This window comes from Scyliorhinus torazame, chromosome 4, assembly GCF_047496885.1.
Source record: "Scyliorhinus torazame isolate Kashiwa2021f chromosome 4, sScyTor2.1, whole genome shotgun sequence".
NCBI classification, from domain to species: Eukaryota; Metazoa; Chordata; class Chondrichthyes; order Carcharhiniformes; family Scyliorhinidae; genus Scyliorhinus; species Scyliorhinus torazame.
Genome location: NC_092710.1, coordinates 68976543 through 68991487, shown reverse-complemented (window position 1 = coordinate 68991487; position 14945 = coordinate 68976543).

Genomic DNA, 14945 nt, shown 5'->3' with positions numbered 1-14945 from the left:
TTGATTATAACTACCTTCGCTCCCCTTCGGGAGCTGTAACTTGTTTGTAATCTTCCCCAGGACTTACGTGGTGCCAATCTGTAGAAGGAAATATTCAGAGCTGGTGACGTTTGTCCGTATGCTTAGTGTCCCTTCCGTATGCTCGGCATGGGAGCGAAGTATTATAGTTTCATCCAGGACGTGTGTCTTGGCCAAAGGTTCTTCAGTACCTCCATGACGGACGTCCATTCAACACGGGCGAAGGCCTTTTCTCCATCCCAGGATATGATCACCCCCAGTGTTCTCTCGCGGATTGGTGCACTGAACACGTTCAGAAGTTCGCTTTTAATTGCGTGCCCTTGACAAAGCCCTCTGATCTTCTGTGAAGACCTGTGGTAAATAGCTCACCATACGCCTAGCCAGGTAATTCGCCAGGATCTTATCGCCAGTGTTAAGGAGTGAGATGAGTCTGTCTGCATGACCCACACTCCGTCGTGTCTTAGTCGTTTTGGTGGATCAGTGTTATTGGGGCCTCAGCCAGCGTTCGTTGCAAGCTCCCCTTCACAGCGAGTAAACGACCATATTCCGCAGGTGCGGGGCCAAGTGCTGGCACAAATAGTTTGCAGAGGTCCGAGGGAATCTGGCCGACCATGGTGTCTTCTCCACCTTCAAGGATTTGATGCTCTCCATGAGTTCCCTCAGCTCCAGTGGTTATTTAATTCTTCCTGGAATGTCGCGGGACTTAACGGCCCAGTGAGAGATTCCAAAATCTTCGCCCATCTGAAAAGCCTGAAAGCCGACGTCCTACAAGAGACACATCTGAGGGAAAAGTACCGACTGAGTTTAGGAAAGTGCTGGGTTGGACAGACATAACCACCGTCTTACCAGCCGAGGTTTAAAGGGAGTGGCCATTCTGCACAAGAGGCGAACAGCAATGAAGGCGACGAATACCGTGTCTTGTTGAACGGTGTTCTGGAGGGGCACCAATGGTGCTCGTAAATATGCATTTCTCCAACGGAGGCGACGATGAATTTATAAATATAACCATGGCACAAATCCCGGTCATAGTTTCGCACCACTCCTTATGGGGGTGGCGGGGGGGGGGGGGGGGGGGGGGTGGGGGGGGGGGGGGCTTGGCTTTATCCGCATACAGAACCATCCGACCGAGAGATCATTCCCCAAATCGGCCAAACAGTCAAGCATTGCGAGGAAACTAAACACCTTTAAAGCGCAGGTGGGGCACACAGGACCGATGGTGCTTCGTGCACCCAAGGGAGAATGAGTTCTCCTACTTGTGCCAGGTACACAGAGTCTACAGTAGGATTGACATCATGTTCTGGGGAAATCAGTGCTTCCAGTGACTTCAACTTACCTTTAATTGGAGTTCTACCTGAGGTTGGAGACGGCCCGCGCTCAACGTTCCCCTCCGGAGGTTGGATATGGCCCCTAGTCGACATGGCATCCAATGAGCGGATGTATGTAATCTGAAACCAAAACGGCGACGTCGCACCCTCCACGTTCTGGGATGCATTGAAGGCAGTGATAAGGGTGGAGATTATTGAGTACACAACACGCACGGACAGGAAGGACAGGGCAGGAGACAACAACGGATGGACTCCGTACTGGAGGTGCTAACGTTTCGAGTCCAGGCGACCCCTTTTCTTTTATCTTTGACAACGGGTCATCTGGAATCGAAATGTTAGATCTTTTCTCCATACAGATCGTGCCAGACCTTTGGATTTATTTAATGTCACGTGTACCGAGGTTCAGTGAATTGTATTTTTCTGCGCACAGCTCAAACAGATCATTTAGTACATGAAAAGAAAAGAAAAAAAAATACATAATAGGGCAACACAAGGGACAAAATGTAAATACATAGACACCGGCATCAAGTGAAGCATGCAGGGCAGTACATAAGAGGTCCATTTAGGAGTCTGGTAACAGCGGGGAAGAAACTGTTTTTGAATCTGTTCGTATGTGGTCTCAGATATTTGTATCTCCTGCCCGATGGGGGACTTTGGAAGAGTGAGATTTTCCAGCATTTTCTCTTTTGCTGCTCCCAATGTGGTTTCCTCTATATCGGAGAGACAACACGTAGATTGGGTGGTCGCTTTGATGAGCACCTTCGGTCTGTGCATACTCAGGACCCTGACCTTCCCGTTGCTTGACATTTCAACACAATACCTTGCCCCCATGCCCACATGTCTGCAGTTGGCCTACTGTAATGTTGCAGTGAAGCTCAATGCAAACTTGAGGAACAGCATCTCATCTTCCGGTTCGGCACACTGCAGCTTTCTGGTCTCAACGTCGAATTCAACAACTTCAGATGATTAGTTCTACCACACCTCGACTACTTTGTTTTCATTCCATGTATATTGACCTGTTTTTTTCCTTTTATTCCTTTATTGTCTTTCTTTATATATAGATTCCGCCGCCTCCCCCCCCCCCCCACCCCATATTTTATTGCCCGTCTCCTTACCTTTTCTCTCCTTTTCCTCTCCCCTTCCCCTTCCATCTGTCACAGCTCACACTCTGATTTCAGTTTCTCTGCTGTTTGGTCTTTCATACCATTTATTCTCTCTGGGGACTGCCATTAACACTCTTTGCCCTTGGTTTCTGACGTGTTAGCATTCTTTTCCCTTGGTTTCTGTGGCTAAGACATCTTTCATTCCCTCCCCCCGCCAGATTCGGGATTGACACTCGAGAGGCTGACAAGCTGCAGCCACTTCTAAGCACTCCACTCCCCATAGGCACTCAACCCAACCAAGAAGGTGGCTGCAAGGAGAGAGGCACTGCGGTTCACCAACGATGAACTACAGCCCCTACGCGGTGCAGTGCAGAGAGGTAAGTGACCCTGTATCCCGTGGGGGAAAGGAGACTGCCAGCCGCCGCCGTGCAACAGGCCGGGTGCAGGTTGGAGAGGATAAGAGTTCTGTGGCAACATGACAAGGATCGGACCGAGCAGATCCGCAATAAAGTGTACACAATCACATGGCGGCCAGGATGAGTAGCAGCACTGTGCCCTTGGCACTAACCCCCGTCCCACACACCCAGAATCCCACTGCTTCTCCTCCAACCCCACGTGGGTGTGCATAACCCCCCAAACTGCATCACATAACATCCATAACGGCCGCGATGGCCATGTACCCTGGCCAATATGGCTACCCGCCGTCTGCTCTGCATGCATCCGATTGTATAACACTGTATGCTTTCAGTCTTGCCGACACCCCCGCCCACCTCCACCTCCAATAGAAGGCAGCGAAGAACCGCCGAGAGCGGGAGAAAATCTAAGGGGGACCTCTCAACCTTCGGCCCTTCACTGCAGCAGAGCATGGGCCTCTGAATCTGATTGGCGGTCCTACATGGAGGGCAGTCTACATGACCGAGAATGGCATTGGGTGAGAATGTGAGGCCTGGGTGAGTTGCAGTTACACGTGGCATTTGTGTCACCACCTCCACCCCACACCCACCATCACCCATCTACCGACAACACAGTGCCCCCAGCATCACCACACACCTCCGCGGAACCCTCCATTGACCCCAAGATGCACCATGGCACCCTCCACTACCACTCCACATACCCCAACACTGCCCTCTCCACCGTAGCCACCAATCGTACACAACCAACCCCCACGATCGCCTCCACCATCACCACCAGCCCGCCCTCCCACACACTCCTCGCTGCGCCACCCGCAACAAAACCTCACCCACCACAGACACTGACACCTCTAATACGAGCGACGATACCAACCCGCGCTCCAATCATGCGTCTTGACTTTAGTCTTGTAGGATCACGTAGCGAGGATTTGCGCCCTACTGGTGTCGACCACCTGAACCCCAAACCCAGGTGGAAAGTAATGATGAGGAGGATGACACAGACGCGAAAGGAAGCACTCGGTCGGCAGCCAGAGACACCCAGAGCACTTTTTTGGGGGTGCCACTGACATTCCGTCACGGCTGACTCCAACACCCTCCACCATCCGAGAGACACTCACCTCGGTTGGACAATTTAGCGAAGTGGCTCCTGTAGCACTACAATGTGCGCACCACACACGTGTCGCTGTATTGCAGCTGCATATAGTGCATAGATGGTTAGGGGATGGCCCCATCTCAGGGAATAATAGACATCCGGAGGGGTGGTCAGCTTCCGGAAAAGGCATGTCCATGAATTGTGGAGCTGCGGTCTCAGAGCAAAGGACCACATTTGGGAGGCAGGCCAACCGTCAGCACTTGTAAGGTGCGGTTGGACGAGTAGAACGTTTGCAGTAGCATGTGATGGTTTCGACCATTTGTGCCACCAAGGGAAACACCGCACGGATGGTGTCCGTGGTGGAGGCCTTGGGGGCGAAGATTTCAGCCATAGGTCAAGTTGTGCAAGGCCTTGGGCACTCTGTGCGCGTGTTGGCCGAGGCCCAGGAGATGACTGCCACCACAGACAGCAATGTGCCAGGGCCACGTGCACATTGCTGTGGCGCTCCTGAGCATGGCCAAGTCACAGCGTGCTATGGCTGCAAGAGTTAGCGGCATCATCCAGGCACTGGACCATGTTGGCCAGACCAAGTTGGTGGTGGCACAGTAAGAGCGTGATGTGGCACTGTCCCAGTGAAGGTCCACTCCCTGCGCTCCATGCCTTGCGCAGCGAGACCTGGGTGGGGCGGGCCTCGCCTACAGGTCTGGAAGCGCCAGGGTCGCATGGTAGCACAGTAGTAGCTTCACAGAGCTAGTGTTGCGGGTTTGATTCGCGCTTGGCTCACTGCCTGTGCGGAGTCTGCAAGTTCTCCCCGTGCCTGCGTGCGCTCCTCCGCGTGCTTTGGTTCCTCCCACGAGTACCGAAAGACGTGCTTGTTAAGTGAATTGAGCATTTGTAATTCTCCGTCTGTATGCCCGAACAGGCGCCGGCGTGTGGCAACTAAGGAATTTTCACAGTAACTTCATTGCAGCGTGAATGTAAGCCTACTTGTGACATTAATTAAAATTATATTATGACAGGTGGCGGCAGAGCCTTAGCAGATACCTCTGCTGACATCCAGGTCCCATGGAGTAGCCCGGGTTGCTCCGTCAACACCAAGGGCGGAGAAGGTAATAAGGCCCTTGCTGGTGACTATCGCAGGGGATGTGACAAAACAGCTCGGTCGCCCCCCCCCCCCCCCCCCCCCCCCCCCATCCATCCCTGGTTCACTTGACCGGTAGCTGGAAGAACAAGGTGGAAATACACCACCTAAGACATAAGCTGGGGCCATCAGGCTGGTGGTCCCAAACGACAGCCGCCAAAATGGACCAGGTCACAAGGCGGAATTCGCTGCAGGCCGCCTCCAGTCCTAATGCACCGTTTGGGGATCCAGCTAGGCATTGCATTTGTGCCCGTAATGCTAGAAAGGTAGACAATAATTAATTTTGCACGGGTTCAGGGCACGATATAGCGTTTGCGGCTCGGACACTTTGCTCACATTAAACAGCTGTGCGCAATGTTACAGTCTGTCTGTGCTCTGTCAGGAGGGTGCGAGGAATGGCCTGGGCTGGCCAAAAAGTGTGCGTAAGAGACGGGGAGGTGCGGAGGATGCGACCGCTGTATGTGGGCTTCGCCCAGGGGCCGCAGTTCAGCCAGGTCCATTGTCCGCCCGGGTCTCCCCTCCCATGTCTCTACCTCCGCAAATCAAAGGATTCTATGGAACCGGGTGATGGAATGGTTAGCTTTCATGCAGGGATCACCCAGTTGGACACTGGAAAATGCTACTGTGACCAGCACCCACACGGCATCAAGCGATGTGGAGCACCACAGTTCATCCCAGAGCAGGTTGTCATCATCCGCCATCCCACGGACCAGAATCGTTGATACTGCTAGCCCTTGGCCCGCACCCCTCAGTGAGGGAGATAACTATCGTGGAGGGTGTTGCTAAGGGGTGGATGCGCAGGGAGGGTGTTCATGGGTCTAAGTGCTTAGCCAGCTGAGGAAGGGTGAGGATAGGATGACCGTGCCACTGGCCAGTCTCCCTTGAATGAACTAGAGAGGATTAGACTGTCCATTGATGTTGGCACTGGCACACACATTGTGTGGCTACCGTGTCTGCCGGGCTGTATATCCTGCCCATTCTCACCCTCTCTGGCATCCTACTCATTGGACGAGGCTTGGCTTTCATCCCGCTTATATAGCACGTCACTCCTCAGTTGTGCAATGTTGTGGAGGATGCAGCAGGCTACCAAGATGTGAGAAACTCACCTAGCGCAATAGTGGAGGAGTCCTACAGAGCAGTCCAGGCACCTAACTGCATCTTAACATGCCGAATCACGGACGATCACGCCCGTTGTCTGTGCTTAGATACATAGATCCTTTAAAGATAGGAGTGGAGGAGGGTTTTTGGCCCTTCGAGCCTGCTCCGCCATTCATCACAATCATGGTGGATCATCCAACTCAATAGCCTAATCCTGCTTACACCCCATAGCCTTTGATCCCATTCTCCTCAAGTGCTATATCTAGCTACCTCGTGAATATATGCAATGATTTAGCATCAACTACTTCCTGTGATAATTAATTCCACAGGCTTGCCACTCTTTGGATGAAGAAATGTCTCCTCATCTCTGTCTGAAATGTTTTACCCTCAATACTCAGACTGTGGCTCCTGATTCTGGATCATAAGTAACATCAGCAAAGCGTTTGATAAGGTTCCCCACGGTAGGCTATTGCAGAAAATACGGAGGCTGGGGATTGAGGGTGATTTAGAGATGTGGATCAGAAATTGGCTAGCTGAAAGAAGACAGAGGGTGGTGGTTGATGGGAAATGTTCAGAATGGAGTTCTGTCACAAGTGGAGTACCACAAGGATCTGTTCTGGGGCCGTTGCTGTTTGTCATTTTTATCAATGACCTAGAGGAAGGCGCAGAAGGGTGGGTGAGTAAATTTGCAGACGATGCTAAAGTCGGTGGTGTTGTCGATAGTGTGGAAGGAAGTAGCAGGTTACAGAGGGATATAGATAAGCTGCAGTGCTGGGCTGAGAGGTGGCAAATGGAGTTTAATGTAGAGAAGTGTGAGGTGATTCACTTTGGAAGGAAAAACAGGAATGTGGAATATTTGGCTAATGGAAAAGTTCTTGAAAGTGTGGATGAGCAGAGGGATCTAGGTGTCCATGTACATAGATCCCTGAAAGTTGCCACCCAGGTTGATAGGGTGGTGAAGAAGGCCTATGGAGTGTTGGCCTTTATTGGTAGAGGGATTGAGTTCCGGAGTCAGGAGGTCATGTTGCAGCTGTACAGAACTCTGGTACGGCCGCATTTGGAGTATTGCGTACAGTTCTGGTCACCGCATTATAGGAAGGACGTGGAGGCTTTGGAACGGGTGCAGAGAAGATTTACCAGGATGTTGCCTGGTATGGAGGGAAAATCTTACGAGGAAAGGCTGATGGACTTGAGGTTGTTTTCGTTAGAGAGAAGAATGTTAAGAGGAGACTTAATAGAGGCGTACAAAATGATCAGAGGGTTAGATAGGGTGGACAGTGAGAGCCTTCTCCCGCGGATGGAAATGGCTAGCACGAGGGGACATAGCCTTAAACTGAGGGGTAATAGATATAGGACAGAGGTCAGGGGTAGGTTCTTTACGCAAAGAGTAGTGAGGCCGTGGAATGCCCTACCTGCTACAGTAGTGAACTCGCCAACATTGAGGGCATTTAAAAGTTTATTGGATAAACATATGGATGATAATGGTATAGTGTAGGTTAGATGGCTTTTGTTTCGGTGCAACATCGTGGGCCGAAAGGCCTGTACTGCGCTGTATTGTTCTATGTTCTATGTTCTATAACATCTTCCCTGCATCTACCCTGTTTAGTCCTGTTCGAATTTTATATGGGATCCCCCTTCATTCTTCTAATCTCCAGTGAGAACAATCCCAAAACAGTCAACCTTGCCTCATACAGCAGTCCCACCATCTGGTAAACCTTCGCTGCACTCCCTCTAGAGCAATAACATCCTTCCTCAGAGTAGGAGACCAAAACTGCACACAATACTCCAGGTGTGGGCTCAACAAGGCCGGTATAATTGCACTAACACATCCCTGCTTCTATACTCGAAAACTCTCGCAATGAAGGCCAACATACCAGCCTTCTTTACGCCTGCTTCACCTGCATGCTTACCTTCAGCGACTGGTGCACAAGGCCATCCAGGTCCCGCTGCACACTCCCCTCTCCGATTTACCACCATTCAGTTATGTCCAGATCATGCTGAAGTATCCCTGCATCCTCGTCACAGTTCACCCTCCCACCCAACTTGGTATCATCCGCAAACTTTGAGATGTGACATTTTATTCCCTCATCCAAATCATTAATATATATTGTGAATAGCTGGTGTCCCAGCACCGATCCCTGTGGCACCCCACTAGTTACTGCCTGCCAATTTCAAAAGGACCCATTAATTCTTGCTCTTTGTTTCCTCTCTACCAACCAGCTTTCTATCCACCTCAACACATTTCCCCCAATCGCATGTGCTTTAATTTTTGCACAATAATTCCTTCTGTGGGACTTTGTGAAACGCCTTCTGAAAGTCCAAGTGTACCACATCGACTGGCTACCCCTTGTCAACTGTCCTGGTTACATCTTCAAATAATTCCAACAGATTTGTCGATAATATTCATTATTGAAATATAAGTATTAATAATATTAATAATATTTGTCAACACATGGGCGTTGTTGTAACGGGTCTCTGCAGCGGCCTCTGGCTTCTGGATGGGCGTCATCAACCATCACTGCAGTGTGTAACCTCGGTCATCTAGGTGTCAACCCCTCAGACGGGGGGGTGACTCAATGAGGTCAGGAAGCATCGAGCATGTCAGGATGAAATCGTTGTGCATGCTGCACGGGTGTCAGGAACAGGCGTGCATTAGACATATCTCATGGTCGCCCACCAGATGCACATTCGTTGAGTGCAACCCTTTTTGGTTTGTGAAGACCGGTCTGTCATCGGCCGTGTCGGAGACGGACTTGCATCCCGTCGATCAACACATAGACTATGGTAACTTGACGATGACGGCGAATCCCGCTGATCGGGCATCTGGTGGTCACAGTCCATGTTCGAATTTAGGTATTGTGGCGACCGGTCATATAGGGCATCCGTGACGGCGTGGATGTACCTATGCACTGAATTCTGGGAGATTCCGGAAATGTCCGCTTTCAGCACTCAGAATAATCCATGGCGTAAAAGTTCAGGACGATCGAAGCCTGTGGTCCAGCGAAGTGGATGTCCTCCAACATTCCTGTTGCCAGATGGGCTATGACATTGCAGATATGTTGCACTGTCCGTCTGCTCAACCGGAGTCTTTGAATGCATGCCCGCTGCTACTGGTTCTCAAACGATATGTGCGGCTGACATACACAAGACCTCATGCGGTGCCTCCATTGCATCTCCTCCTTCACGCCCTGTTGGGGGGCTGGCTCTCTATCGTCGCCAGCTGCCTCCTGATTCTCTGGAGCAGGCTCCGCTGCTGTAGCGTACTCCCCGAGCAGGTTCAGCTCGGACAGCTTTAGTACATCCCCCAAGGCTGAGGCGACTACGATGAAGTCTACCATTTGTGGTTGAATTCCGGTCCATTGTCTGCAGAGAGTGAAAGTCATACACGTTAGCAAGCCATCCCTTACCAAGACCACCGGCTACACGGTTGCCCCGTCTGCAGCGCATGCCGTGCCCTTGCATGAGACGCCTACTCTCCTCCCCCAGTCTCCATATCCAACGCTGGGCGTTCCCCCTGCACTCTGCCTACCGCACAACTGACCCCCGTCAATGCTGAGCAACATGAGGGCCCCTGGTCCTGGCGCAGTTTCTGGCAAAATGGTTACAGATGGTTGACGCTCCCCGTGCCGGCGGAACGCCCCACCAGCCCGGAGACGCCCAGCAGGGATTACTGTGGATTTTACTTGGGTGTGACGCCTGCTGCGCGCAGGCGGCAGGCGGCAAGTTGGGGTGGCGGGGTGTTGGTGGGGGGCGGCGGGGGATGCAGGGGTGCCCTGTTGGTGGTACCCATCCGACCGGATGTAACTCTGCATAACCAGTGGCCACGGTGGGCGGCCGTTGGGTGTGCAGCAAGCTGGCTGCTTTGCAGTTCAGAGCAATGGCGGTCCGTGCCTGGACTCCCCAGTCCCGTGGCACATCCCTTGGCTCCTCCTGTCACTTCCCGCTGCCAGCGGCAGGACTGAAGTGTCTGTCTGCCCTACTTCCTCACCCTCCATCATCGACCACGAGAGTTGCTTCCCAATTTTTAAAACAACCACTCACTCTAGGCGTCTCTAATTCACCCGTGTGGAGGCGGAGCATTGCGATGGCCCGAGAGATAAAGCATCAGGCCCGCTAATGAAATACAAATGGGGTTGGTTTCGCCGAGCATCTGCTCCGAAACCGCGTTCTGCGCGGGGGCAGAGAATGCCATTTTACACGGAAATCGGGACTGGCGCAGCTCGGGAATTGCTTGTGCGCGATCAATGCGGCACGGTGGGGGGCCATTGAGAAATACCCCCATGTGATTTTCCGCGCAAAAGTGTCCGAGTTGCCGACGACGTGATTCTCACCACGTATGGGCCGTCGGGAACCACGAGTGGCTGCTGCGGACTGAGCCTGCGGCCGCCCTGGTGGGGGGAGGGGGGAGGGAATCGGTCACTGGGGGAGTGGGGCGGTTGCTCATGGACGGTCAGGGGAGCGATCGGGCGGCACGGAGCCACGGGCGGCCGCAATCTCCGGGAGCGGCCTACATTTTTCAAGATGGTCTGCGGTGCTGTTCCGCCATGTTGCAGGGAGGCAGCATCCGCAGGCCGCCGCGGTGCACATGCGTGGACTCCAGACCGGAAATACGTGGCCCCGTATCCGCAGACAGAACTGCGAGGAGCACTCCCCCGCCCTGCAGCCCCTGCAGGTAGGGGAATCGCTCAGGACTTTCTTAAGGAAACTCCAGTGTGAAACGCCAACGTTTTTACGCTGGCATGGGGACAGAGCCAAATTTCTAGAGAATCCAGCCCATGGCATTTACTGTACGTGTTGAGTAGGATGCACTGATGGCGCTATTGACGAACAGGAGTACTGCAATTTGGTGTACGCCGGGCAGCCACCACAATTCTCCACCTAATCGTCTTTCTCGATTGTTCTGTCGGCTGCGGAAAATGCTGCCTATTCTGTTTTTGTTCGTGGGGCTGCTCCTTCTCGCATTAAGCTGTTTTTGTGGTGCATTAGAATTTTCGAAAATTTTCGAAAACACTGAACATTGTAAACAACATTCGAGTACCTGAGAGTGGGGGATATATACTGTTATCACAGAATCTTAGAATGTACAGTGCAGAAGGAGGCCGTTCAGCCCATAGACTGTGCACCTGCCCTTGGAAAGAGAACCCTACTCAATCCCACATCTACACCCCATCCCCGGAACCCAGTAACCGCACATAACCGTTTTGGACACGAAGGGCAATTTAACATGGCCAACCCACCTAAACTGCACATCTTTGGACTGTGGGAGGAAACCAGAGCACCTGGAGGAAACCCAAGCAGACAGGGTGAGAACGTGCAAATGCCGCACAGACAGTGACCCAAACCGGGAATCGAACCTGGGACCCTGGAGCTGCGAAGCAACTGGGCTAACCAACGTGCTACCATGCTTTCCCTAAGGATGGAAAATATTTCAACAGACATCAATCATCATTCAAGCAACGCCAGTGAAGTGTTTCGACAAGATTTCGCTCCCATAAAATCTTGCTGAATATTCCTGATTTGCATGAGGGGTTTTTTGCGTGCCCAACTGCAACCTCGTGAAGGGTCGACAGGTTTCAAGGTAACTGATCCATAGTTTACTATCTTCTTACCTCATGAATCGAGGGTTTATATTTAATTATTTCCAGTCTGTTGGAAGTTTTCCAAAATCTATGGAATTTTGGAAGTTTACCACCAACGCATCTCTACTCTCATTAGCCACCTCCTTTCAGACACATCTGCACACGGATACTTGCTATCCCGCACAGCCACACTTGGCTCAGCATGGTCTTCCTAGTGATTGTAACTTCAATAAATTCTTTCCTCCACTGCACGACTATAAGCTCCTGGAGCGTTTTCTTTATCCTTTTATCGTGAAGATAAAAGTAAAATATTCGTTTACACCATCCGCTATATCTATTTTGTCTATTATTAACTCCCCATTCTCACTATCTAGAGGAAGAACACTGACGTTACCATCTATTTTCCTTGTTTAAATACCTGCAGAAACTCTTGATATTGGCTATTACCTTTTTGTTGTAACCTGAACTTCGCTTGCTTCCAAACTCCATTGGTCCTAGTGTTTCGTGCATCAGTTGGCCTTATCCTTTTGATGGTGTCTCTTTCCAGTGATCATAGATTAGTTGCTCTAATGCTCTAATATACATCGCAATTTGCAAAAGCTTCTGTAATTATGAGCGGGTGCGGGGGAATTACATTTTTTGGTAATAGATGGATGTCAGTTAGGCAGGCTATTTATTGAATGGATTTTGTCCAGATTCTTACATTTGTTAGATATCCACTTCTTGGAACTAATGCAGTGTTTTAAATTAACTGCTGATTTCTGAATTATCCGTGGTGGACAGTTTGGGATGCAAAAAGTTATATCAGCAACCCCTGACGACTGACCTGTCTTGCCATTGTGTTTATAAGACTGGTAAAATTACATTTCTTGGCAATGCTTCACCCCAGCATGTTGGTTTTCGGGGCTTCAGCAACGATAATACCAAGAAATTTCAAGAGGCATAAATAATGTGTCTGCTTGTTTCAATATGCGTACTATAACCGGTAAGGCAGATTAAGTTAGAGCTTGGATTAGTACTTGAAACTATGAATTTGTTGCCATCACAGAGACATTGGTTCAGGGAAGGACAGGATTAGCAACTAAACGTTCCAGGATGTAGATGTCTCAGGTGGGATAGAGGGGGATGTAAAAGGGGTGTGGGTGTTGCATTACTGGTTCAGGAGAATATCACAGCTGCACTGTGGAAGGACACCTCAAATGGCTTATGCAGCGCCGCAATATGGGTAGAGCTGAGCAATATGAAGGGTGCAGTCAAAACTTTGGGTATTTACTGCATGCCTCCCAACAGCTAGCGGGACACAGGAGCAGATGCGTAAGCAGATTTTAAAAAGGTGTAAAAGCAACAGGGTTGTTGTGATGGGTGATTTGAACTTCGCCTATATTAACTGGGACTCACTTAATTCACGGGGCTTGGACGAGGCAGAGATTGTAAAGAGCATCCAGGAGGGCTTCTTAAAACAATATGGGGATAGTCCAACTCAGAAAGATTTGTCTGTTATTGGGAATTGAACCTGGCGAGGTTGTCGAAGATTCAATTGGGCAGCACTTTGTAAACAGTGACTATAATTCAGCAAGTCTTAAGGTACTGTTCGATACAGATTAGACTAGTCCTCGGGTGAATGTGCTAAAGTGGGGGTGATGCCTTACCGTGCAAGTACTGACGCAGTTCGTAGATCATGAACGGCGAGCCCCGGTCACTGTGAATGTACGTGGGGAAACCAAACAGGGTTAAGACACTATGTAGGGCTTTAATGGCGGTGGCCACGGTCATGTTGGGGCAAGGGATTGCAAAGAGGAAGCGGGAGAACTCGTCGATGATGTTGGCGAAATATGTGTTGCGGTTGTTGGAGGGTAGGCGCCCTTTGAAATCGATACTGAGGCGCACAAAGGGCCGGTATGCCTTTAAGAGGTGTGCCTTATCCTGTCGATAGATGTGCGGCTTACACTCCACACAGATTTGGCTGTCCCTGGTCATGGATCTGACCTCCTCGGTGGAGTACGGCAGGTTGCGGGCCTTGATGTCGTGGAGAAGCCGGGTGACCCCCTGGTGGCAGAGGTCATCGTGGATAGCACGTAGTCAGTCATCTTGCGCGGGACAAGGCATCTGGGGCTTCGTTGAGCTTCCCAGGACGATATACTATATCATAATTATACGATCCTCCATCTCAAGATCTTATCATTCTTGATCTTGCCCCGCAGCGTATTATCGAACATGAAGGTTACCGATCGTTGATCGGTGACGAGGGCAAACCTCCTACAAGCGAGGTCGTGCCTCCAGTGCCGCATGGCTTCCACGATGGTTTGGGCTTCCTTTTCGACTGAGGAGTGTCGAATTTCGGAGGTGGTGAGGGTTCGTGAAAAAAACGCTACTGGCCTGCCTGCCTGCCACAGCAGCGAATGCGACCTGTGATGCGTCACTCTCCACCTGGAAGGGGACAGACTCGTCCACCGCGTGCATCGCGGTTTTGGCAATATCCGCCTTGATGCAGCTTAAGGCCTGGTGGGCCTTAGCCGCCAGTGGGAAGATGGTGGCCTTGATTAGTGGCGGGCTTGGTCCGCAAAGTTGGGGACCCACTGGCCGTTACATGAAAAGAACCCGAGGCATCTTTTCAGGGCCTTGGCGGAGTGGGGAAGGGGGAGTTGCAGGAGGGGGCGCATATGGTCGGGGTCGGGTCCTAGAACACCGTTTTCCACGATGTAGCCGAGGATGGCTAGTCTGGTTGTGCGGAAAACGCATTTCTCCTTAATGTAAGTGAGGTTAAGGGTTTGGATGGTTTGGAGAAATCCCTGGAGATTGGCATCGTGGTACTCTGATCATGGCCACAGGTGGTGACGTTGTCCAAGTACTAAAATGTGGCCCATAGCCCGCACTGGTCCTCCATTCGGTCCATCGTTCTTTGGAAGACCGAGACCCCGTTCGTGACGCCAAAGGGGACCCAGAGGATGTGGAAGAGGTGGCCATCTGCCTCAAAAGCCGTCTAGTGCCGGTCCCCCAGGCGGATTGGGAGCTGGTGGTATGCAGACGTCAGATCCACCGTGGAGAACACCCGGCAGTGCGCAATCTGATTAATCATGTCTGCGATCCGGGGAAGGGGATACGCATCGAGGTGTGTGTACCAGTTTATGGTTTGGTTGTAATCTACAACCATCCGGTTCTTTTAGCCGGTCCTGACGAC